The following is a 24,503-nucleotide window of genomic DNA, read 5'->3' as shown; positions in this document are numbered from 1 at the left end:
CTAGATTGAACCCAACATATTTTTCAATTGCGTAGATTTCTGCTTGAAAAATGCTAGGTGTATTACCCAGGTTTTCAGAGTATTTGGTTCTGGACCCGTTCACTTTCCAATTCCCATTCCAATTCCGTCTGCTGTTTTTGATCAATCCGTTTACCATTTAATGGCATATCTGTTCATTTCTTGTATGATGTTTTGATCCTACTTGTTTTTAGAGTTTATCGTTGAGGTTTTTCTCAAAGCTAAACTTTTCTGATGCAACGTCCTGAGGCATGCCTCAAGGCTGGTCATTATTTTCTTTGATGATTCCGTCTCTGAACATTCTAAGTTATGTTTTCTCTGCCACGCTCTCCAGTACTATGTGGAGAGGTGGGAGATTTCGGATCACTTCAAGTGCATCTGTTGGGCAAGATTTCATGTACCCAGTTGCACATAAGCAAGCTAGTCTTCGTACCTTAGAGAGATTGTTATGATGGTATTCAGACTGGTTCTAGTACCCCCAAATCTTTATAATGAATTTAATTAAATTCATTTTTTGGAATTTAGTCTCCGTAAAATCTAATTTTGTCAATAGAAGTGATTAGAATGTAGGAAATGGTCATAATTTAGGTACGTTACTTTCTAAAATGAATGAGTCTGTCTTGAGAAAATTTAATGAAAGTATTTGAGTGAGCACTTATTGTTACTGTTGAACTGTTGCAAGTTCAGAAGAAGGGGCTATTATTAAGTAGTTAGTATAATTTTTTTTATATTTCTTCGATAAAATTTAGAAATTTTAGCATTTGGTGGCCGGTCTCTTAATACATTTACAGGAATCTTTAAAATTAGTTTCGATTAAATTAAGCTGCGCATTTCATAATTTCCATTTAGCGTAAATGTTCTTCTAATTTGAATTTTTAAGTAAAGTCGGAAATTTTTCACTTCAGTACATTAAAGTCTCCTTTTGCGGCAAATGTCAAATGAAAACTTAGACTATGTCAGAATTCTAAGCTGACCCAGGAGTCTTTTCAATAAGTTTTGAAAAATCAATGGTTGTTGGCACAATTGCTAGTTGTCGTGCTACATTAAGTTCGAGCTCAAGCTCATCCGAAGCGAAAAATGTTATTTTCTGAAGACGAAAAATAAATCCACATAGAACAAACTATTTGGAAACATACAAAGACTAGGAGATTTTTTGATTTTGAATAACTTAGCTCAAATTTATTAAATCATATTGGGGATGAAATAGAATAAATGATAAGACACCAAATATTATTCCTACAAATAATAAATTGTTATCTTATTGCACTATGTTGATAACTGTTGGATATTTTGTGACTTGTCGCAAAGGCCTCTGCAATTCTAGTGCTAATAGTACGGAAAGTATGTGTAGTAGTAGCACGATTATGCTCGACCTGTATCCAAATGCCACACACATACAATTCATTTTTTTCGTTTTCTAACGACACATATTGGAAAGGGAAAGGGAATTGTCCGAAACACCTATCAGAAACATTAAAAATGCAGCCATGCTTGTCTACCTTCTTTTAACGTTTTAATGGAACCTTTACACTATACAACTTTTCTTTTTCTACCTAAAACAACTTATATTCCGTCGAGAAATTGAATAATCAAGTTCAAATTGATTATAATAAATATGAAAGTGTGAAAGTCTCCCTGTTTTCCCCTACCAATAGTTATTCATGTTTCTGTGAAATGAATCAAATATTCGTCCAACAAAAATCAACTTTTCTACAGGAATATAAAAATTTATAATGAAAAACATATTCCTACGCAATTGTTCTTTTTGTCCGTTATGTTATTAATATCATTGAACAAATAAATCCTCTATTGCGATTTGATGTCATAAACCGGCTGTTGCATCTGTGAATTTTTTTGTTTGTGTATGAATCGGTCTATAACAGCAAGTGTTGTGAGATTAATTTTTGATTTATGAACGTTCAAAAAACAACATAAATAATGTCTTGAATGATTTGCGGCATAGCACTGATTGAAAGGTTGTGTAATAAACGCGGTGGAATAGCAGTTCACGAAAGTCATCATGGTCGTCGCCTGATGCGTCGATATCGATGTTTTATTTTATTTTGTTTGTCCACTTTTTCCAATCCTTTTCAAGCGGAAAATTTGACAAAGAACTTTTCGACTGGAATTTAGGAGTCAATAAGAAAAGTCGTAAGGGCCATATGCATTTATATTAAGTTTTTTCTGAACGGAGGGCCTTTCTATATTTTTTAGTTAGAAAACGTAAACGATGGTTATTCGACCAATAATTTTCGTCTTCAGAGATCGAAAGTGGACCAATGCTCAGTTTTTAATGGAAAGCTGAGTTTCAACTCAATGATTTCGTTATTCACTTATTATATATTTTTGAGTTGACCTCTTGTTTTTCCTATACTGCCATGTGTAGCTCAAAATCTAGAATCGGCACGGTGATATGAATATGCTAGTCCAATATACTTGAATAAGTTCAAAAAACAGCCTATTAGTAAGGAATTTTCAAAAAATTGGGGCAATTGATGAAATTTTCAAATATTTTATCATGAATTTCAATTGTTAATATATTTCTCATAATTAGAGGGAAAATTAAGCATTGCGCATTCATCAATATAGCTTCTAATTTGAGTCAAACATCTTCGGGAAATGTTAAATTGATAGAGAATGTATACAACTATGGATTGTTCTATTTGAAATTATAGAAATTGTAGATAGAGGAAAAGATTTATTGAACATAATTAAATGAAACCACATTAGACTTTTTTATGATTGTGACATCTATGGATTTAGATTTTTGCTGAAATTACATTTTTCTATAATTTGATATTGATTGAATCAGAATAGAAACTCGGAATATTTTCGGTTTATGTACACATGTCAAAAATTCAGGAATCAAACGAATGCTATAAAACCTCTGCAATAAATCTTCCAATGTGTTGGCAAAATAAGTATTTGAATTAATTTATTATTTGAAAAATGTCCATTTCATCATATTTGAATATTTTACACCATTTGGAAGAAATACATACGTACTGGAAAGATACTGTATTTTAAATCATTTCTTTATTTTTATAAATTAGGTAATTGTAGTTATTTTGAAAATATGTTGGAAAAATTATAGGTATTTTTATAACAAGAATGTAAAGTATCCTTTTCTCGACGAATATGAATACTGCCAATCACATGAGTCGAAAATAGGCATTAACACACGAATTGCATACAATATTGTTATTACTACCGAAAATACATTTTGATGGTAATTTGCTTCATCAAATACACATTTAATCCAGATTAGAACAAATTAATAAAACAACAGACGAATTTGTGTTATTAAATTTTTGAACTCTTCTCTTCGGCGTGTATGAATGCCAGCTAAAATAATTACCTATACCGATATAAGTAGGAAAATTTAGAAAAAGCGCGACTTGAACCTGGGACCTCTCACAAGTGAGCCTCGTACTTTAGTCACTATACTATGGAGACCTTAAGGAGGCGTTTTTTTACTTACTACTCATTAAAGTATGCTCCTAATACGCATTAAACCGTATTAGAAAGTGTGTCTATAGTACGTACTTTACGCACGGTAGTGGTATGTTTATCTACTACAATCACATGACTTATCGATTACTAAGAGACATTGAAAACCAATGACAGTTTTTTTATTGTCAATTGAATAATATTAATAATTCCCTGGAATAATCTTATGTATTGGTCATGTCAAAGTATGGAAACAAATGGCGATGCTATCGTGCAGGGTCTTAGGCACGACGCCAGTTGCTGACATAATAACTGGGACTATTTCCACATTTTCGCTGTATCACATCTGCTTAATATCAATTGCGGGATCCGCGTATTTGGCCAGTTTCTCCTGGTGTTTGTTGAGAACGTTATGAGTGTTCGGTTTAGCTATATCGACAAGAAGTACTGAATTGACTCTTCTATCAACCACCACGATGTCAGGTCTGTTATTGGTCACCTGTCTATCGGTGATAATGGACTCGTAGTAGAGTCTAAAATTGTCATTTTCGAGCAACTTCTGCGGCTGGTACTTGTAATACGGTGTATACGTATTGAGAAAACTTGTTGGCCAGTTTCTAGTGGATTATGTTGCACCCTTAGTTATGCCAGTGTAGATATTAATTAACACACTACAAGCAGATATTATATGTTGGATGGTCTCTGATGTTTGTTGGCACTTTTTGCATTTGTCAGATTGAGTGTTCGGATCCTTAATAATATTTTTCTTGTAGTTATTCGTGTTAATAATTTGATCCTGGATAACCATCATGAAGCTTCTTTGTTAACATGCGGTTGGTTGAGGCCATGATGATGTCTACCGTATAGTGCCTTTCGTGACCACTGCTCCAGCTTCTCGATGTCCAATAGTATATTTAACTCCGTTTTAGATATAATCCGATGCAGAGCTGAGACTTCCGATTTAATATTAAAGAAATCACGTAGTTTCATTACCTGTCGAGAGTGCAGGTTGATAAGATCGATCAAGCCTCTTCCACCCTCCTTTCGGGGTAATGTTGTTGTAATAGTGGATAAATTCGGATTGTGATTATTGTTCTTCATCATCATTGTTCGTATCAACCTCTGAATACCCTCTAGCTCTGTTTCCGTCCACTTCAGGATTCCAAAAGAATACGTTAAAACAGGTATGGCATAGGTGTTGATTGCCTGGACTAAGTTGCCTCCATTTAATTCGGATTTCATAAGTGACTTCTATCAGTAAGCATTATGTGAATTGAAAATTTATTGTCGCGTAGATGAGACCTCTTGATACGGATACATTTGAAAAAATTGGGACTGAGGGCTTTCGTTCTTGTAACGTTTCACAAAAATACAGTGTAATCAGTTGTAAGATGTTGTTTTGAAAGTTAAATGAGTACTGAGCTATTGGCCTTGGTATGAAACAAACAACAATTTGCTGATCATGTTTTGCGGTTTTCAGTTTTTTATCTATCTGGATCACATTTTTTAATACATCCTGTATATTGAAATGATAATATCCCGAAATAGTTACAGAAACCGAATAGTTTTATAATTATTCATAAATTTTTGATGAAAATAAAGTGTCGATATGTCGATAGCAGTCGAAATTAAATAATGTCAATTTTAACAGTTTATTTCAATAATTCATATGCTATTTTACTTTCCAGTATAACAATGCCGCTATTATAATGAAACGTATGTCAATATAATGAATTCACTTGCAATTCCACTGAAGGCTTTATAATCCAGAAGCGGTCAAGGATAAAACAGTGGTATTCTTATGTATTTTGACCCGCTGAATCCAAATATGCCCGGCGTTTTTGCGAAAAACTGGTACGTTTTAATTAAATCTCAATTGCTTAAACAAATTATTAACAAATGGTTTTTTTGGTTCAGACAATTTGTTTTATGCAAATATGGCCCATTTTAAGAAGATAAGGTCTCCCATCATTTTTCCGTATAATGGAAATTTAAAAATTTTTGTTATTAATAACTTTTAACTAACTGGAAATTTTTTTAAATTTGAAAAATCGTACTTGTGTGAACCTTACTCTACAAATTGGTATACTTCGATATTTGGCGTTTGGCACTTATCGCGATTGACAATTAAGCGCTTCCTCAACGTTGCACCGCGAGGCGACAAGCCTCGATCAACGCTCACCGAACACAAGTGGCTTTGTTACATAAATAACAACTTGAATTATTGTACCTGAACGCATTTAAACGAAATGTAAGAGCTTTCTTCATAAAATTAAGTACTAGTGTCATAGTGTACAATGTTTATAATTCTCAGTTTCTGTGTTTCATACTCTATTTTATTGAATCTTTAATTCAGTCATTTTAGGTATCTGAGAGGAATGTATAAATCGTAGTATAGAATTGGCTGAACATTACCTCACTGAATTTTTTTTAAAAAAAATACCGTATGTGATATTTTTGACCAGCTTCCTCATTAGGTTTATCAAGTTACATATACTTAGAGCTTTCTACGTAGCATATCAACAAGATAATTGTTTATATAACAGCATATCAAAGTTGAATCCCCTTTGGTATGGTTATGAAGTTCAGCAGGATTTATAATACCAAAGAGAATGCACAAATCATTGCTTCCTATCGATGAATTCGTACTAAGCTGACGCTAAAAAGCTTGCGTTTTCGAAAAATGTTGCTGTTACCTCAGAGCTGGCATTAAATTTGATTCATTTTTCCTTTGTCATTTAATCAAAACAAAAATAACGTGTAAAAACAGAGTCGCCTACGTTCGGCTCGCGGTGATCGAGGCATATCGCCACGTGCTGCAACGTTGAGAAAGTGCTTAATTGTCAAAGTGTCAAACGCAGGACCTGCACTAATATTGTAAGTATACCAATTTGTAGAGTGAGGTTCAAGGAAGAAGTACGATTTTTCAATTTCAAGAAATGTTCAGCTGGTTGAAAGTTATTGACATTGAAAGTGAAAGAAAATGACAAGAGACCTTATCTTCTTCAAATGGTTCATTTTTGCATAAAAAAAATTGTCCGAACTGAAAGAACCATTTGTTCATAATTTGTTTAAGCTATTGCGATATAAACAAAACGTTCAGTTTTTAGCAAAAACGACAGGCTATTTTGATTCTACGGCTCAAATAACATAATAATACAATTGTTTCATCCTTCGCCCTTGACTGCTACCTGTCTATTAAAAGCTTGTACAATAGGAATCTTGTGATATATTAAATAGAGCATATACTATTTTTTAAATGCTCGCGATTTTATGAAACGTATCTTTGGATGGAATGTCAGATAATTTCACTCATTTTAGTGTAGCTCGTCTAATTTTATGTCCCATTTGATTTTACTGTAATCAGATGAATTCAGATATTTACCTCCCACGTTACCGATTCAGCAACAACCTTTGGTTTGCTTAAATAACTCAGTTCTGCTTATTAGACAGATGACTGAAAAACTTGAGGTAAGATTCTCTAATTTTTTGATTAGTGGTTACGATTCAAAAAAATTTAATGTAATTGTTATTTGTCAAATTAATTCTAAAATATTCAAATAAAATGGATAGGTGAGAAAACTGAAAATATGACAAAACTGTACTTACAAATTGTAATTGTAGGAACAACTATCTTATATAACGGCACTGTTGATTTTGTTAAAAGGCAACTCTGCAGCTCAGGTTACTTTTGTATTTATATTAAGGAACTGAATACAGATTCTCTTTATATATGATTTTCATAATATAGTTTCCATTCTTAAGGTTCATATGCGAGGAAAATATATTACCTTTTTAAAATATATATTACAGCATTTTTTTTCTGTTTTTACGTAAAAACTGACTTTGCAAAACTAAATATTTCATTCGTATAGAGCATTTCGTGTGAGCATTCTAGATTCAACCACTTTGAATACGATCTAACGAGAAGTCTTATTTCATGTTTTGAAAAATACTCGCGTAGAGTTCGAGAGATTCAATACTATGTGGACGTAATCATTTAGTCACTTTCAGAATTATGTCTGTTCTAGCCCAACGCGTTCTACATTGATATATACGGTGTTTAAACGAGAGCGTATCCATTCCCAAAAATTCAAAATTTCAGAAAAAAATAATTATTAATAGGGATTTGTTTCTATTTGAAACAAGTAAGCACCAAATCATTGATTGAAATAATACGATGTATATTGATGATTTTTGTTTTGCAATAATGAAAATATTTTCAGATGTTACATAATATGATGAAAGGAAAAAAAGAAGAACTGAAAACTTGCTTCTAATAAATTGTATCCTACCGAAAAACTACGAAGGTCCATAAAAAACGAAATGCTCCTGATGTTTATTCAAGAATACTAGCGGGATACGGGAAGAAGCCAAACCATGGTAAAACAACTTGACAAAAGAAAAATAATTAATGTAAGGGAAGCCGCCACGCAAGGGCAGAAGAACCAATGGTTTTGAGAAGCATGCAACGATCTGATAGCTCATGGACCGATAAGAGATAAGAAATGTAAGAATTACTATTCGATACTCATTATCCGGGTTGCCTGAGAATAATCACTGAAGAGCAATGATATACAACGGTGAATCCTCAATTGCTAGTCACGGGACTGCGGGACGACGCAATAGGAATAGGAGAAACAGAATGAGAAACATAAAATGGAAAAAAGTTTATTCTAGAAATGTTTAAAATAAGTTAACATAAAAAGATGGGAGAGTGGTTAGCTAGTTAACTAATTTTCCAAATCGTGGAAAATGAAGATTAACACATTGGGCCCAAAGCGCATCAGTTAACGAGCAATCTAAATCAAGATTGTCCGTACAAATCTAACCTACTTATGTTGAATCTAACAATTTAGCAATCAATTAAAAAATGGGGGAATTGTTTTCTCAAAATCGGGTACGACTTTTAATACTATCCTGATATTTGTTTTGAATTTTGGTCTTTTTGTTAATATATGCCCCAAGAATGTAGTCGAATTCCGGAACTTTTATGAATTACATGTGCGCTAGTCTTTTTGAAGAACAAAATCAAAGGGAAAGAATGATTGCTGAGCAATTTTTCCAGTTAACTTAAAGCATTTGAAACATTTACATGAACGTCCTGCACATCTGGGCCCTTTTCCGATCCCTCGGTACGTGTGTTGAAAAAGCGTATTTTCGCGAATCGACAAGTTCAAGGAACTCCAATACGGCGTAAAACTACGGCAACTTTTATTTACTCTACAACGTACTAGGACAGTAATTACACTTATTTAATTTTTCAAATATTACGAGCTTCATATGTAATAACTAATTTAAATAAATATTTATTATGCTATTAAACATTAAGCTTGCAGTTTACCTATATTTTCATTTACAGCAAACATTTTATTAACTTGTAAATTTCGTTATTCCAAAGAAAGTTTAGGTACCAACGGTAGTTTTCAATTCATTGTCATTAGTTTGTTTTCGTGATTTTCAATATTTTAATTAGGTTTTCATTGGTTTATATCTGTATTCTGTTTAGTTTGAGAGAATCTAGTTAGATGTTTATTTGTAATAGTTATGTCTATTTTGTTTTTGATTGTTACGAATCAGATTTCTTGGTTACTATTTAGAATCAGTAGAACTTATATGATTTTTCCCGGTTCTTCATAAATCATTGAGTTGATTTTCGGACTTTCTAGCAGCTGTTTATATTTAATTATTATCGGTTGATAATATTCCTTAAGATATATAGTTCTACCAATATCAATTGCAGATTTTAAAAACTTATAAAAAAACCCTTGCCGACAATTTTGTTTGATCTACCATAGGTGTAGATACCTCATTTTATAAATTTATTATTTTTATAAATATTTTTAAAAATATTTGTCTCATGCGAGAAACTATTCGGTAGAAGGCAATCCAATCATTATGAACTGAACGGCATTATACGCCGTTTTTTAGAGAGATGCACTTAATTGTGGCCCTACTTGGAAAAAAAAATCATTATTAACCTCGCTGACTTGCTACGACTTTATCTTAAATTATAAAACGTAAATAGACGAGTAAAATGTACCTGCCTGTAAGGAAGTTTGGTTTAAACAGGGTATCAGACGTGAACTGAGTGTCTTTTGTACCACATTCGTTTTTTTGTGAAAATAGAAATTTGAAATAAAAACCATGGAGGATAAAAAACAATACAAAAAAACGTCTGAACTAGAGTCATCATTTGATTGAATTATGTGAATTATTGTAAAGAGGGTGATATCAAATACTCATCTTCTTCTTTGATAACATGTTCAACACAGTTTTTCCAAAGCTCTTGGCGGTCTGCGCGAGTAATTCTGATTTTACGTTTGCCCATATTACCTCTATAGGGTTGAATGTCTAATAATAAGGTAGTCTGAGAAAGTATGACCCATTCTTGCACAGCTTGTCAATACAATAAATTTTCTATAATTTTAGACCTCTAATAACAGTAAGCAATTCTTTGTTTGTTGAGACTTTTCTATGATCGCTGACAGGAATAGGAATATTTTTTTAGACATAAATGCTGAAATTTGAGCTACTACTACTATTTGGTATCTTAAGGAGTTGCCGCGAGTAGTAGGATGCTTTGTCCATAACGATTACTGACTATGGTGAGCTGTTCATCAAACCACTTTTTAATTAATTCTGCTGTCATATCTTCATGATAATCAGCTGCACAGTTTTTAATTTTTTCAGCAGATATTAATAAAGCATTAGAAACGAAACCGTCTTTGCTTCCAGCGTATACTATTATAATGCGTTTCCCTTTAGAACATATCCCATTCAAACAGATAGTTTTACTTTTATAGACCCAATTGAAATTCACTACATCGTTACTGTGAAACTATGTTTCATCTAGATAAATTATTTGTCTATTAAAAATTCGGTAGTCTTTTATCTCACCCAAATATTCTTGTTGCCATCGAACTATCCTTGAGGATTGCGTTTTTGCCATACGTTTATTCAATTTTTTGTATTTAAAACCATATGCTGACAAAACTTAATGCAATATTTCTAAGCTGGTATAATTGTATTCTGGATAATTTGCTACCTTTTGCTGTATTACTTCTAATGTCGCAGCTCTGTTCTCCTTATATAAACTATAAATTGTCCTATAGAAAATAAATATAAATCTTGTGTAGCGCTATCAACTGATTTCAGTTTTCCTTTACATGTTTTTCGGTTCTGTGAATGATCCACATCAACCCCTTTCGTGACTACTCGAGAAATGGAGAATTTATTTACTCCAGTTAATTCTGTAATTCCTATTATGATTGCATTAATAGATTGCTGAATATTTTCCTTTTTTAAACATTCGAATATATTGAAAATAACTTGCTGTGTTTGTATATCTAAATCTTTATTATTAAATTCATACCTGTGTTTATTCTCACTACACTGTGCAATTTCATTGTCTTCATTCACCCATGGTCTAAAGAGAGCCATATGTCTATTTATTTAAAGAAATTTATGAATTAAATTATTCTCACCAAGTCACGCCAATAATTATCGCAGACTTTCTGGCAGGAATATTTCGAAGAAATTGTGTACATACAGCTTCGGGCATTAGAAATGCATCTATGTTTACGCGGTCTGACGGTTTGATAGATGAAATATTGATTGATCCTCGCATAACTGTCTTCTGCACTTTATATTGATAAGAACTATAGTTCATAAGTTCATTCGGCTAATTGATTTTTCTCCTTTCGTAGGTTTTATTATTTTCCATAGTGTTTCATTGATTGATATTTTTTTCGCACATTTTTAATAGTTCAGCTTGGTTTTCGATTCGAGTTATCATTTGATTCAAGTTATTGGCTGCTTTTGGAAGATCATTTTTTTTTCGGATACATTTAATATGCTTCTCATTCACGTCGATTGATTGTAATCTGTAAGTTTATGAAATTCTACTTTTTTCTGTTATTTACATTTTCCTGATTTTCATCACGCCACTTTTCATTTCCATGCTTCCTTTAAAGCTAATGATCTTACCTACTTTATTATCCTCATAGAAATCTGAGGTATAAATAAATAAACTAATGGATAACAAAATCATATCTCATGCGAATAGAGAAGCTTTTTTTGTTGATATCATTCTAATTATCTGTTCAAAACACCTTTTTATCGATGAGTTCTGTTATAGAGTTAAGGATCTAGTCCTGCTTTCACTTCAATCTAAAAGAAGTTCTACGAAAACTCCTTTTAACAATTCACAATTCATCGAGCTTGAGTTTCTGGAAATCTAGAAGCTACTTTTATGGGAAGTTCATAAATAGCAGCTGATGCCTGAGCTTTCCACTGGTAATAAACAAAAGCTACAAGTTCTATTTCCCTTCTTGCGTATCTTTTGTTAAATGTCTTCAATAAGTACCACTTCTTTGAGCGTCCAACTCCTTCCTGCCAGTTGCTTTTATCTACCTTGAGGAAGGACTCAGTATCCTGGTCTCATAGTGGTAGTGACAAAAAACTCACAAATTATTTTGACGTGAAATATATTTGGATATAATTATTTTTCATCCATGGATTCACTTTCCGTTATCGTTACTTATTTGAAATTCAGTGTGGAAAATCGCTTAAAATATACCCGTGAGCTCGATTTATAATGTGGTTATGTGAATATAACTTTATTTCAGTATTTCGAGCTGTAAATATTTCCCTTTCGCTACCTTTAAAATCCCAAACATATCTAGAGAAATACCATAAATTATGTGACACTAAATCCAAACGAGTCTTCCTGTCCTGGAGTTAGTACGGACGGAGACCTTCAGAAATGTAGAAGAAAAAAAGCCGTAAATCACACAAGAAATAAACTATCGCACGGGTGCAGTTGCCCGTAAATCAGATGCCGTCCAATTCGTCTATTTATCTGGTAAAGTGTTTTCAGAGGAAAGAAAATTCTGTCAGTTCCCGGTCCCGATAGTGCCACTGATGACAAGATTTAGAGAACAACGACTGTGTTATCGAATAGTTACAAGTCTGAGAAACTGAGAAATAGATGGTTCACCTAATTGATAATAATATGGAGTATGTCTAATATTATGTTAAGAAAGAATGATTCATAATCTTCATATGTACAGGGTGTTTCAAAAAAGGGGATCCCTTCTCTATGATAGACAGAAAACTGAAAAGTATTTGGGGTTTGCTCAGTGAAAAAATTTCGTAACGTCATCAGTAGTCAAGATAAAGGGCGTTGAAGACAATACACATTTTTTACGATTTTGCTGCAACCACTGACTACATTCTATGGAAATTTTTTATGAATATATGGAACTGATACATCCATTGAATTTCTTCTTACGTCTGACTCTCATAGAGGGCGCTATTTACCAGGCTCGTACAAAGTAGGGTAGAACATAACTTTTTCAATCTTCAAGCAAAATTTCAAGTAAAAGTAGACATCATTCAATTTTAAACCAAAATGTTACCCTTGATAAAACTTGACACTTTGTACCGTTATCGGAATATTTTGATTTATATAATCATGATTTGAATAACCAATGCTGGTATAAAGTATTCATGAAGTTATTAATTATTATTATTAATTAGTAAGCATTATGCGAATTGAGAATTTGTGAAATTTTTCGATGTTTTGTATAGTAACTAACTCAATTGGGCGACCAGAACGTTCACTATCATCGTTGTCTGTACGACCACGATAAATTCAGCAAATCAATAATAAATGGTTCTTTTCGGATAACTCTTTTGACGCTGTTGCTGAGTTTGTACAAAAAATAACCAAAATAGCTTCACTTAAATGGCTGTCATTTTACTGACTTATGGAAATGTCATGAAATTTTACACATAATCTTTTCAAGATTGGTACTTCATAAGCCATCTATGTATCAGTCACACGACACATATTATAATATTTTCAAATGTTTATACAATGAGAAATGGGCTTTGAGCATTGAAGCTGAACAGCCTGAAGAATTTATAATATCTCAACAGAGTACTTAAAAGGTATATTGTCATTTTTAAGATAAATTCTCAAGTTTTTTTCTAATTAGTATCGAGGGTGGATTTTTTAAGCATTAATTTGTTAGAACAAATTATAATTTGCACTTCACCGAAATATGCAGAGATAGTTAACGTGTACTATCTAATATTTATTTCATTCATTCACTTTAACCATTGTAACTGGAGTAAACCAGATAAATATTAAAAAAAAAATTATTATTTCGATTTCTCTTTTGCCTGAAACAGATGTGGATCCTCGCTCAACATTGACGAAAATAATTCAAATTTTCTAAGCGAGAATGTGAAATTTCTAAATAATAATCTATTTCATTATTGAATCCACGACCAGTCTGCGAATAAGTTTTCTCCTTTAAAGTTGTTTTGGTCGTTTTCGAGGAACACCTGAGCGCTCGTTTCTACTAAAAGGGAATATTATCCTACCACAAAGATTTTCTTGGTGTGATATTCTCGAAACGTAACTCTAGCAACAAAACTTCAAAGATTCTTTTGTAGATACGTCGAGAAAACGTTTCTAGAGGTTTCATATCAAAGTTATAATAGAAGTAGTCCTTAATGTTTTTAAAAGAAAATACGATGAATATTAAAAGTTTTGTTGTTCATTGTTTTTGTCATTGAATATCGTTAATTAATAACATTATAATTAAATTTCTGATAATAATAATAATTGAAATCAAATGACAATAATGTTGTAATTGCTGATTTAGTTAGAGGCATCACGAAAAGTTATTCAATACTTGGCTTTGTTTTAGAAAGAATCGGAGACTAGAAGTTGAAAAGAGATTGATCCCTTATCACTGGTAGAGAATAGAAAATTAGGCATTTTAATTTGAATAATACACTGATGTATTTGAGCCATTTAAAGTTTTCTTTTTAGTTGAGTTGTTATGGATTTTATCAAATGGTGTTGATATTCCTGCGAAACTCAGCTTCATAACTATTTCTGTCTTACACAAAAAATGAACAGAAGTTATTCATTCCATGACCAAAAAAACTTCACGCATTTACTGTTTTGTTGAATCATCCAATTTGTATAAAATTTCCCATTCTGAAAGTTTCTCCTTGTCGTTACGTCTATTTAACTTTCTTCAGAGTTTTCTTCTGAAGTTGTGTATGACTGCTTCCATTTCCTTTGTTTAACTTTTGAATTCTTGTGATATATTTACACGAGGAGATTCATTCTTGTCGTGTTCCACTTAAATAAATCTTTTCTTTTTGGCACTGGAATCTAACGGAGGATTTAAATTATCAAAAGTATGTCGTGATGTATTGATATTACTTATAAATTAAGCACAATAAATACAAAGCTTCACATGAACGTGCCCAACATATTTATGGAAAAAGTTTTTATGCGATCTGAATTTTAAATAGCAGCGCATTTTCACTTGCAATCAGATTAGAAATGGAGGAGAATAATTAAACTTCTCAAAGGAAGAATTTATTCAAGAGAAAAAAACGAGTTTCCCACAGTTTATATAATAGAAATAAGAGCTGTGAATTATCAAGATAAGACATTGTTCTGAATTAGTTTTATCAGTAGTAATTATGAGAAACAGTCTTCAAATTTGGAATATACAACATTTTATTTGCATTTAACTATATAACCATATCCATTAACATATTTTGAAATATCATATACCCAAACAAATTCTTCATCATGTACCTTCAACTTGATATTTGAATCTATGCAGACTTCAATAAGTTATCATTAGAAATGCGATCAGACTAGACATCTAAACATTTTTGACTATGTTATCAAATATTCCAATATTACAGTTGGCTCGTTTTCACCAAGAAAACGATCTTTCATTGAAGTTATTTTATAGTTGTTTACCGTCTATTTGTTGTACGGTACTTTCTTCATCATGTACCTGTGACGTGATATCTAAATCCATGCAGGCTTCAATAAAATTATCATTAGAAATGTTATCAGACTACACACAAGCTTAATCTTCTATTTACCGGAAATTACTTGATCCAGAATTGCAAAATAGGAAGAAGTCTTGAACTGCTGAAGGAAATTTGAAGCTCTTTCATCACTGCTTCCGTAATTTAATAAACGAGCTTTTTTCCTGAGTTTCAAGATGGGTAATTCATTATATATATACAAGGTCTCTCTAGTGATTTACATTCTTTACTCCATTTTCTCAATTTGGTATAACTAAAAAAACAAGATATGGTCGGTGGAAAGACTTCTGTAATTCATATATTAGCTTTATCCATATTTATAATCGCTCTTTTGCTTCTTCCATAATCTTTAAGTGATTTTCATGACAGCTATTCTTTAAAATCTTAAAGAATGGCTGTCATTGAAAATTTTCTGTTGGTTGTGTTGTTTTTCTTCAACAAGAGTCCCTTTATTCAATCGATTTTCAACCTATTTTGCATGTTTGTGAAACATTCACAAACATAGACAACAAATAAATGACTGTCTCAATCATTTTAGTTGCACGGAATTGCAAAGAAAACTTTTATAACTATTTTTGATTTTTAACTTCGAAAACATTAAAATCAAAAGTTTAAAGAAAAAAAATAATAGACAGAGACATTATATTTAACTCGCTAATGGTTTTATGTTATTTGCTAGAATAGTAAATCATAACCATCTCGATTAAAACAAAAAAAAATAATGATGAATTGATAGTTGAAATGATTTTACATGATGAATTTCTGTTATTCTTTCTGATAATACGAAAATCCAAAATAATAGCCTGGAAAAGTCTGGAAATGCAACTTCAAGTAAATATCCGCTATTTGATTTCATTGTATTCTCACGGGATTCCCTTCCTCTTTCGGAAAATAAAGCGAAAATATAAGTCGGTATTATAGCTCTCCCTTGGATATGTAGGGCTTTTTTCTGACTTTTTTATTTTTGTTTCGTTGTTGGTTGCAAAGTAACAGTAATCTTTCTTGAAATTTGTTAGGTTTTAGTGGATTGCCCTACGAGGGTTCTACAAAAATTACATTTCTGACATTGAGATATGTTGTCACATACTATAATCAAATTAAATGACGATTGAATAAATCATTTTCTCAGTTTACAGGAAAATAATTCCACATTATGTGATTAGAAACAAATATAACTGCTTGTACTAATCTTAAAACCCATGTTCAGTCATGGAACTGATGAAGTATTCCAGAAAGAAACTAAGTAAACGATTTTATAAATTGATAAGAAGTATACTGAGAAAGGAAAAGATGTCGAAATACTGTAAAAATATTGAACAATTGTTAAAATACAATAAAAAGAGATTGAAAATAGTGCCAAAACTACTGAGGAAATACTCTCCTAAATGTAGCCTTTAAAATAATGTCAACTATAATAAAGAGATGCCAGACAAGTAGGGCAAAACAAATTATAGAATGAAACGAGCGTGGCTTTAAAGTAGAATATAATCTTAAAATATGCCATACACATAATTATACAGATAGTAGAAATAACAGAAGATGAACCGATCAGTATTGAAATGCTATTGGTAGATTTACAACCAACTTTTGACTTAATCAATAGGGAAAACATGATGAAGACTCTAAAGCAAGTGTACCAACTGATGTGAAGCTTAAAAATTTCCAATTAATGAAGGAGTAAGCTGATAACACTATTAAATTAATCGCTATAGCACGTACTAAGAAATATAAATGAAGGATGCAGTCCTAATTACAAAAAAAAAACAATGGACAGTATGTTAAAGAAACTGATAACAGAGGAAGAATAAAGGGGATTGAAAATATATGAAAATACGAGACTTGTCTATTGAATAATACATGTTTGGAAAGCTTAGACTTCCATCTAATTTTCGAAAAAATTGTCGTTTATATTTTTGTATACGATGTTCTTTATACTTGAGTCGTAGAAGTTTGCCGCCGCGCTGCGAAAATAATTGAAAGAGATCTCTCTAAATGTTGTGAATACAGGACTTTTTAGCATCAGAGATCATTTCGCTCAGGTCCCGAACCGTCCAGCAACACCCTTCGATATTTCACCATTATTTACCACTTTCGTAATTATCTCGTCCGAAAACGATTGCCGACAAGAACGTTGTTGGTCATGGACGTCTATACGTTCGTCTTTGAATCCACTCACACCTCACACAGTGGAGAATTAATGTCCACCGAAGGAACATATTTTGTCACCCAGACAAGAATGAACATTATAAACAGCTTACCAGGGCAGGAATCTGCGAAAACATAGCCAAGCTATACGACGACCTCGCCAGCGTTCCTAGCGTCTGCAGTTCCTGGGAATCTTATTTTATGGACAACCCTCGTTGAACAAAGATTTTGACATATAGTAGAATAAAAATAGGGGATTACTAATTTTAAAAAGTACGTAATACCAAAGGAATAATGATTAAAAGTATTGGAGAAAGAAAACCAAAAATAAAAGAAAAAATATTAGCAGCTAATAAAGCATATAATACAAATAAGAAAAAAGTAAAAAGAAAATTACTAAATAAGACGACTAGAGTCAATAATTATAATGTACAGTGCAGAAACCATAACAATAACAAAAAGAGACGGCAAATTTATGAGAACGGAAAGAAAGGTATTAAGAAGATTATAACCAATTAGAACTGATAGAAATGAATACCGATAACGTATAAAGAGCTTGAAGAAGAAGATTGAACTGAATGAATGAAAACACAGTAGCTTTTCTCAATGCTACAAAGGAATACAGGAGGGGGTCGAATGAGAAAGTCCAGATGACTTGAATAGAATGATAATCAAGCGATGGAATGAATTGATCAAAGATAGAACTACTTGGAGAATAAATAGTCACATAATGGAATTAACAGACAAATAGAATTAATCAATTCTTTTGAAGGAACCATAATATACAGTGCCACATGTAATTTCTTTAATACATGGTGGGCAGTGCATCAAACACTCTAAAATATGTTTACGATATTAGGAAGATGGTACTCGTTAACCCATTTCAGAAGTTTCTTCAGATTTGTTGCACAATTTGACACATTAAGTGCCTCAACATTGAGTGTGTGAATTAATAAGTTCTCATTTGCTTTATATTAACACATCGTCATATTTTAAGAAATGTAAAATAACTCGTAGTTCGACTCTAAATCATGAACAGCAAAATATTTTGAATTATTATGCACTGAAGGAAAATGTATTTTCTATAAATTGAAATAATTTTTAATATGAAGCAGATAATTAGTTATCAATTTCCTTTTTTTCAGAGTAAATTGATGAGATGGACATGACAGAGTAAAGAATCATATTAATTTGCAAAATCTGGCTTCCATATTGTCAAGGTAAGTGTTTGAATAGAACTAAGACATAGACGGCCGTCAAACATTTCTTTGCATTCAACATGTCAGCTATCTCAGTACTCCAATACTTGGAGTGGCATTCGATGGATTCAACTTATGGTTATTGTTAAATGAGATTCATTTAAAGCAAAATTTGAGCTTATGTAAAATCATCAAGTGAAAGTGTCAACTGTCAACATTGAAGTGGCTAGAGTCACATTTAAGGAAGTTTAAGTTGTCTACTCCAGAGCGTCTCGAAAGTGTTTTGCAGTACGAAACTGTCACTTTCACTACATGGAACATTCAAAACGCAACTTTCGGTATGTAAATGAATACAGAACGAACAACTTTTAGACGACGTCATCGTCTAAAATATTTTTATATATTCAGCTTGACGTGCAATTTGCGTGAATACATAGTAAAATAAATACTAGGTAACTTTTCAGCATGTTTAAGGAATAATATGTCATTGTAAAGTTACCAAAATGCTGAGTTTTCCTTCCTTTATACACTTTGCACTTTGAAATTGAAACTATAAAGGTCGATCCACACATATCCGTGACGTGACGTACCGTACCTTGACCTTCAGTGGAAAAAAATTATCGGAAGTTACATGCGAAGAATTTCTGAAGGACATTTTTAAAACAATACCATTGTATCTAATATCATAAACATGTATCAGCATTTATTCTATTTTTGTATGAAATAACGTAAACATGTATCAGCACTATTTTATTATAAATAAGATGTTTGTAAACAATTCGATGATATTTAATGTTTATAATTAGTTCGATCTTGAGATTAATTGTATTCATATAAATATTCAAAAATAAAGTTTTTAAAAATATATTTCGAAACCCGAAATATATAATTGGCGCAGTCATTCGGATTAGTGCGGTCGCGAGTTTACGCAAAGTGCGATAAAGTTCCGGCTAAGTACTCCAATACCTCAGCACTAGATCTACGTACTCAACGAGGGACAGGACTTCAGATAGCTGTAAGTGCCAAGTCTCCTTATTATTTTGATTCCTTATTATCCATCCTTATCAGAACTTTGAATAGGGAAGAGATAATTTAATAATTTTAAATATATTATTCTATGAACGATTTTGATAAATTATTGAATACATTCAGTGAATTAAACTTAAAAGATAATTCAGAATATATAAAAATGGCAACGTCAAATCCAAAAACCCTAAATTGGGATTTATTTAAATTAAAGTTAGAAAATATTAAACCTTATGATGGAAATAAAAATACATTAAATAAATTTATAAATCGATGTGAGAACCTTATAGAGACGTATTTAGTCTATAATGATCAAGATATTAATAATCACGTCTTAGAATGCATACAAGAAAAATTGATAGATAAAGCCGAGTTAATGGTGGGAAATAGAATTGAGTTGAATACATGGTTTAAATTAAAAGAAGCCTTGATTCAATGTTTTGCAGATAGGCGCGATTTGGATTGTATTTTACAAGAATTAACGAGAACACGACCATTTAAAAATGAAAATTTAACAGCTTTTGGTAACAGATTGCAATTATTAAAAAGTCAGACTATACAAATTATAAGTAATAATTTAAACTTAGGAGAAATCGATAAAAGATGTCAAATTAATCACTGTGAGAAAACAGCTTTAAACACCTTTATTGCGGGATGTTCAGGCGTTATACGTAACAATATGTACTTAAAAAAGCCTAATTCTCTGGAAGACGCTATGGCTTATGTAGACGAGTTTGAAAATTTCGAAAAACTTTATGGTCAATTTTACGAACCTAAAGTTAAATATAATAATAATAATACTAATGTTCAAATGAATCCATCAAGAAATAATAGAAATAATCAACATAACAATTATAATTCTTTCTACCGACAACCTAATTGTAACAATTATGACAAATATAATAATTATGATAGATATAATAATAATAACTATTATAATGAAAGATACAATAATAATAACAATAATAATTTCCCTAGTCAACCAATAAATGTAAATCCAATACCGCAAAGAAGACAAAATTACCCAACGAATGCGCAAGTATTTGGTCCTAGGAAAAATGTTTTCCGCCCGAACCAAATACCTGTAAATCGTTTACCTAGACCTGAACCGATGTCAACGACATCAAGAAATTTTTCTGACAGACCAAGTAGACGTATAAATAATAATAATAATTATAATAATAATAATACAAATAATAACAAATATATTAAATCACGAAATGAACCGAATTTTACTTCGGAAGAACTATATAATAATAATTACAAAAATAAAGAAGAAGAAGAAGAAATAATTGATTTTCACCATTTGTTTGAACGCGACGAAGATAATGATCGAATCGTAAATTTTCGGAAAGAGCCTCGGAAAAAGAATCAAACATAGAAGAAATAAATTTTACTCCTAATGATGCTTTATCATATTTTGAAAATTTCATAAAAATTAACGAATCAAAACCCAGTGAACAAGTAATTGAAATAAATTTCACATCTAATAATTCATCACCAGAGATTAAAAAATTAATAAAAATAAAAGAATCAGAACTAAATCATTGTAAAGAAATAAATGAACAAGTAGAACTAGATCTTAGTAAATTATTTGATAAAGAAGAAAAAGATAAATTAAATGTAACAGAAAAGAATTCAGAAGAAAATATTATAATGGTAGAACAAATGAATAATGATACAAAAGGAGAATTAGAATTATTTGATAAAGTGGAATTAAACAATACAGGATTAGATAAAATAAAAATGAATGAAAAGGATAATGAAATTGAAGTAAAAGAAAATGTAATAGAATTAAACAGAGAAATAAAAGAAATAAATAATGATATGACAAAGGACGAAAAAGATATAAATGATGTTATGAAAATAGATAATGATATATTAGAAAAAGAATGTTATCTTATAAAACCTGAATTAAATACAAATATATTGAATATACAAAATAAAAATAATATGATTAATAAAAGAGACTTGAATAATGAAAATGAGAAAATGGTTATTAATTATGAAACAATTAATAAAGAATTTGATAGAAATAATAATGAAATAAGTTCAAAATATTTCAATAGAAAATTAAATGCTATATTAAATGAAAAGATAATAGAAGAAATATTTTGGAAAAATAGATATTATCATTCGTTGAAATGGTACGCAATTCAAGAAATTATAAAATGGATTTTTATACAAAGACTTTTCTTTCTTTTTTATTATTATGTTATAAGAATAGATAAGATTTAGAATTAATGGATAAAAAATAAGTAAAACATAAAAATTAAATTAGTAAACTTTTAGAAACTATAATAATAAAAACTTATTATTAATTAGAGTATATATAAGAAATTTAATAATATAATCCATAACTTTGTTTATTCAACTAATGGGAAAAGAAAATAATATAAAAATTCAAAATATAATCAGTATAACACAAATGAATCATTTAAAACAATACCGATAACTTTGAATGAACCCCTTAAAGCTCAACCATTTGAAATAAATCAATACGAAATTCACAATTTTAATTATTCAAAAGAAGATAAAAAACTAATTAACGAAAATTATAATTGGGCACGAAACTTATAATTGGTGCAAAAAATAAAATAGATATAAATCAATTAATCAAAACAAACCTATGAGTTCAGAAGACGTAGAAAACTTTATTAATAATTGTGAAATGTGTTAAATGAATAAATATAATATAAACCCTTCAATTAAATTTGACTTGATATGTCAATGTTATTAAGATAGTAAATCTTTCATATTCAACAATAATGAGAAAATGTATCTATTTCTCTTACGGTCAAGCTTATTCAATGTCAAGTGTGAATGGAACTTCAGTTGTAGATAATATATTAAATTACGTTACTCATCATGGGTTACCTTATAAAATAACAGCTGATTGTGGTTCAGAATTTAAAAATAATGACCTACAAGATTTTTGCAAATTACACAAAATTGAGTTACATTATACCACGTCTAAAAATAGCAATTCTAATTCACCTGTTGAACGTTTTCATTCCAGTTTAATCGAACATTTTAGGTGCATAAAAGAAAATAATAATGATTGGACTCCCAATCAATTGATAAAACACTCAATATTAGCATATAATAATTCAATTCATTCGGTAACACAATTTACACCATTTGAAATTATTAAAGGCCATATAAATAACCCTGATCCATTCGATTTAGACGATCATTTAATAATATCTAATTACATACAAAATCACAAAGAAACCTCCAAATTATTATATGAAAAAATTAAAAATAGAAATGCTAACATTAAAGAAAAAATAATTAATAAGAGAAATGAAAACAGAAACGATCCCCCATCCTATGAAAACCAAAACATAGCCTACATAAAAACAAAATTTCGAGACAAGAAACTACCTAAATTCAAAAAAGCTGAAATTGTAAAAGATTCTGGTATATTATTAGAAACAAACAAAGGGACATATCATAAAAATATAATTAGAAAACCAAAAAACTAAAACAAAAAATTGTTACAGATAATGAAGCTGACAATAGTATTAACGTTACTATTACTTTACAAGATGACCAAAACAGAAGACATAACAGTTTCGAACGTAAATAATTTATTATTACCTATCAATTTAGGAACTAGTAATCTTATACATAGTAAACATACTTTCATATATTATATAGATTTAGAATTCATTCATAAACAAATCAATAATTTAAAACAATATTATTATAACCTAAGAAATAATTTATCTCAAGTGAACGCAACAAATCCTATTTCATACCATAACTTAGCTGAACAATCATTGAGTAGAACAGAAATTTTAATTAACACATTAGATAAAAAATCAGAAAATATTTACCCACATTTAAGATTGAAAAGAGGATTAATAAATGCTGTAGGCAAAATAGATAAATTGCTTTTTGGAACTTTAGATTCGGACGATGAAGAAAGATATAATAACGCTATAAATGTCCTACAACAAAATCAGAAACAAATAATTCACGAAGTTAATTTACAGATATCACTACATAAAAAATTAATTGATCATTATAACGAATCGATTACGACTCTATGGGATAATCAACATAAACTTTTTGATAATATAGAGAAATTTCATATTTCAATTGAAAATAAAATAATAACTTTAAATAATTTTATAACATTCCAAAGTACAATTTCACAGATTAATCTGGATTGTCAGAGTTTAATTACATTGATTGATAATATTGAAAATGCAATAACGTTTTCTAAATTAAATACAATTCATAGCTCAGTTATATCGAGCCAAGAAATTTTAGAAATGATAAAATATTTAAGCACAATTTACAATGAAGAACAAATACCAAAATTTAATAATATTTTGACATATTATCTCTTTCTTGGTTCACAAGTAACCTTTTCCAAATCCAAAATAATATTTGCTACCCATGTTCCAATCCTAAAATCTAAAACCTATGAATTCTTTCATTTATACCCCGTAATTCAAAACCATACAATATTTATCCCTCCGCAACCTTACTTGGCCAGAAGTCAAAAAGAAGTTACTTTCATCAAAGAAGAATGCCCTGAATTAGAAGGAAAATATTATTGTAAAGAAACTTTAAAATTACAGGATAATTGTACTGTTGAACTTTTAAATGGACATTCCGGTAAAAATTGTGTAATTAGTGAAATTAATCTTCAAGAAACAATATTGGAACAAGTAACAAATGATGAACTTTTAGTGATTCCAAATTTTGAAACTAATGTAATTTCTAAATGTGTATCAGACCGCTATTTTAAATTAATATATCCATCACTTA

The 24,503-nt window shown here is 30.5% G+C and overlaps 1 protein-coding gene across 2 annotated transcripts in view; it reads left to right on the top strand.

Moving 5' to 3' along the window:
* Positions 1–24,503, top strand: part of LOC130442440 (chondroitin sulfate N-acetylgalactosaminyltransferase 2) — a 296,816-nt gene that overhangs the window by 92,316 nt on the left and 179,997 nt on the right. For both annotated transcript variants that reach the window (XM_056776551.1, XM_056776552.1), the window contains one exon: positions 18,639–18,713. The gene's annotated coding sequence lies outside the window, so the exon portion shown is untranslated. The remainder of the gene's footprint in view (positions 1–18,638; positions 18,714–24,503) is intronic.

This window comes from Diorhabda sublineata, chromosome 4, assembly GCF_026230105.1.
Source record: "Diorhabda sublineata isolate icDioSubl1.1 chromosome 4, icDioSubl1.1, whole genome shotgun sequence".
Taxonomy (NCBI): Eukaryota; Metazoa; Arthropoda; class Insecta; order Coleoptera; family Chrysomelidae; genus Diorhabda; species Diorhabda sublineata.
Note: the sequence above shows the minus strand (reverse complement) of the source record. Positions and strands in the feature narration are given on the sequence as shown.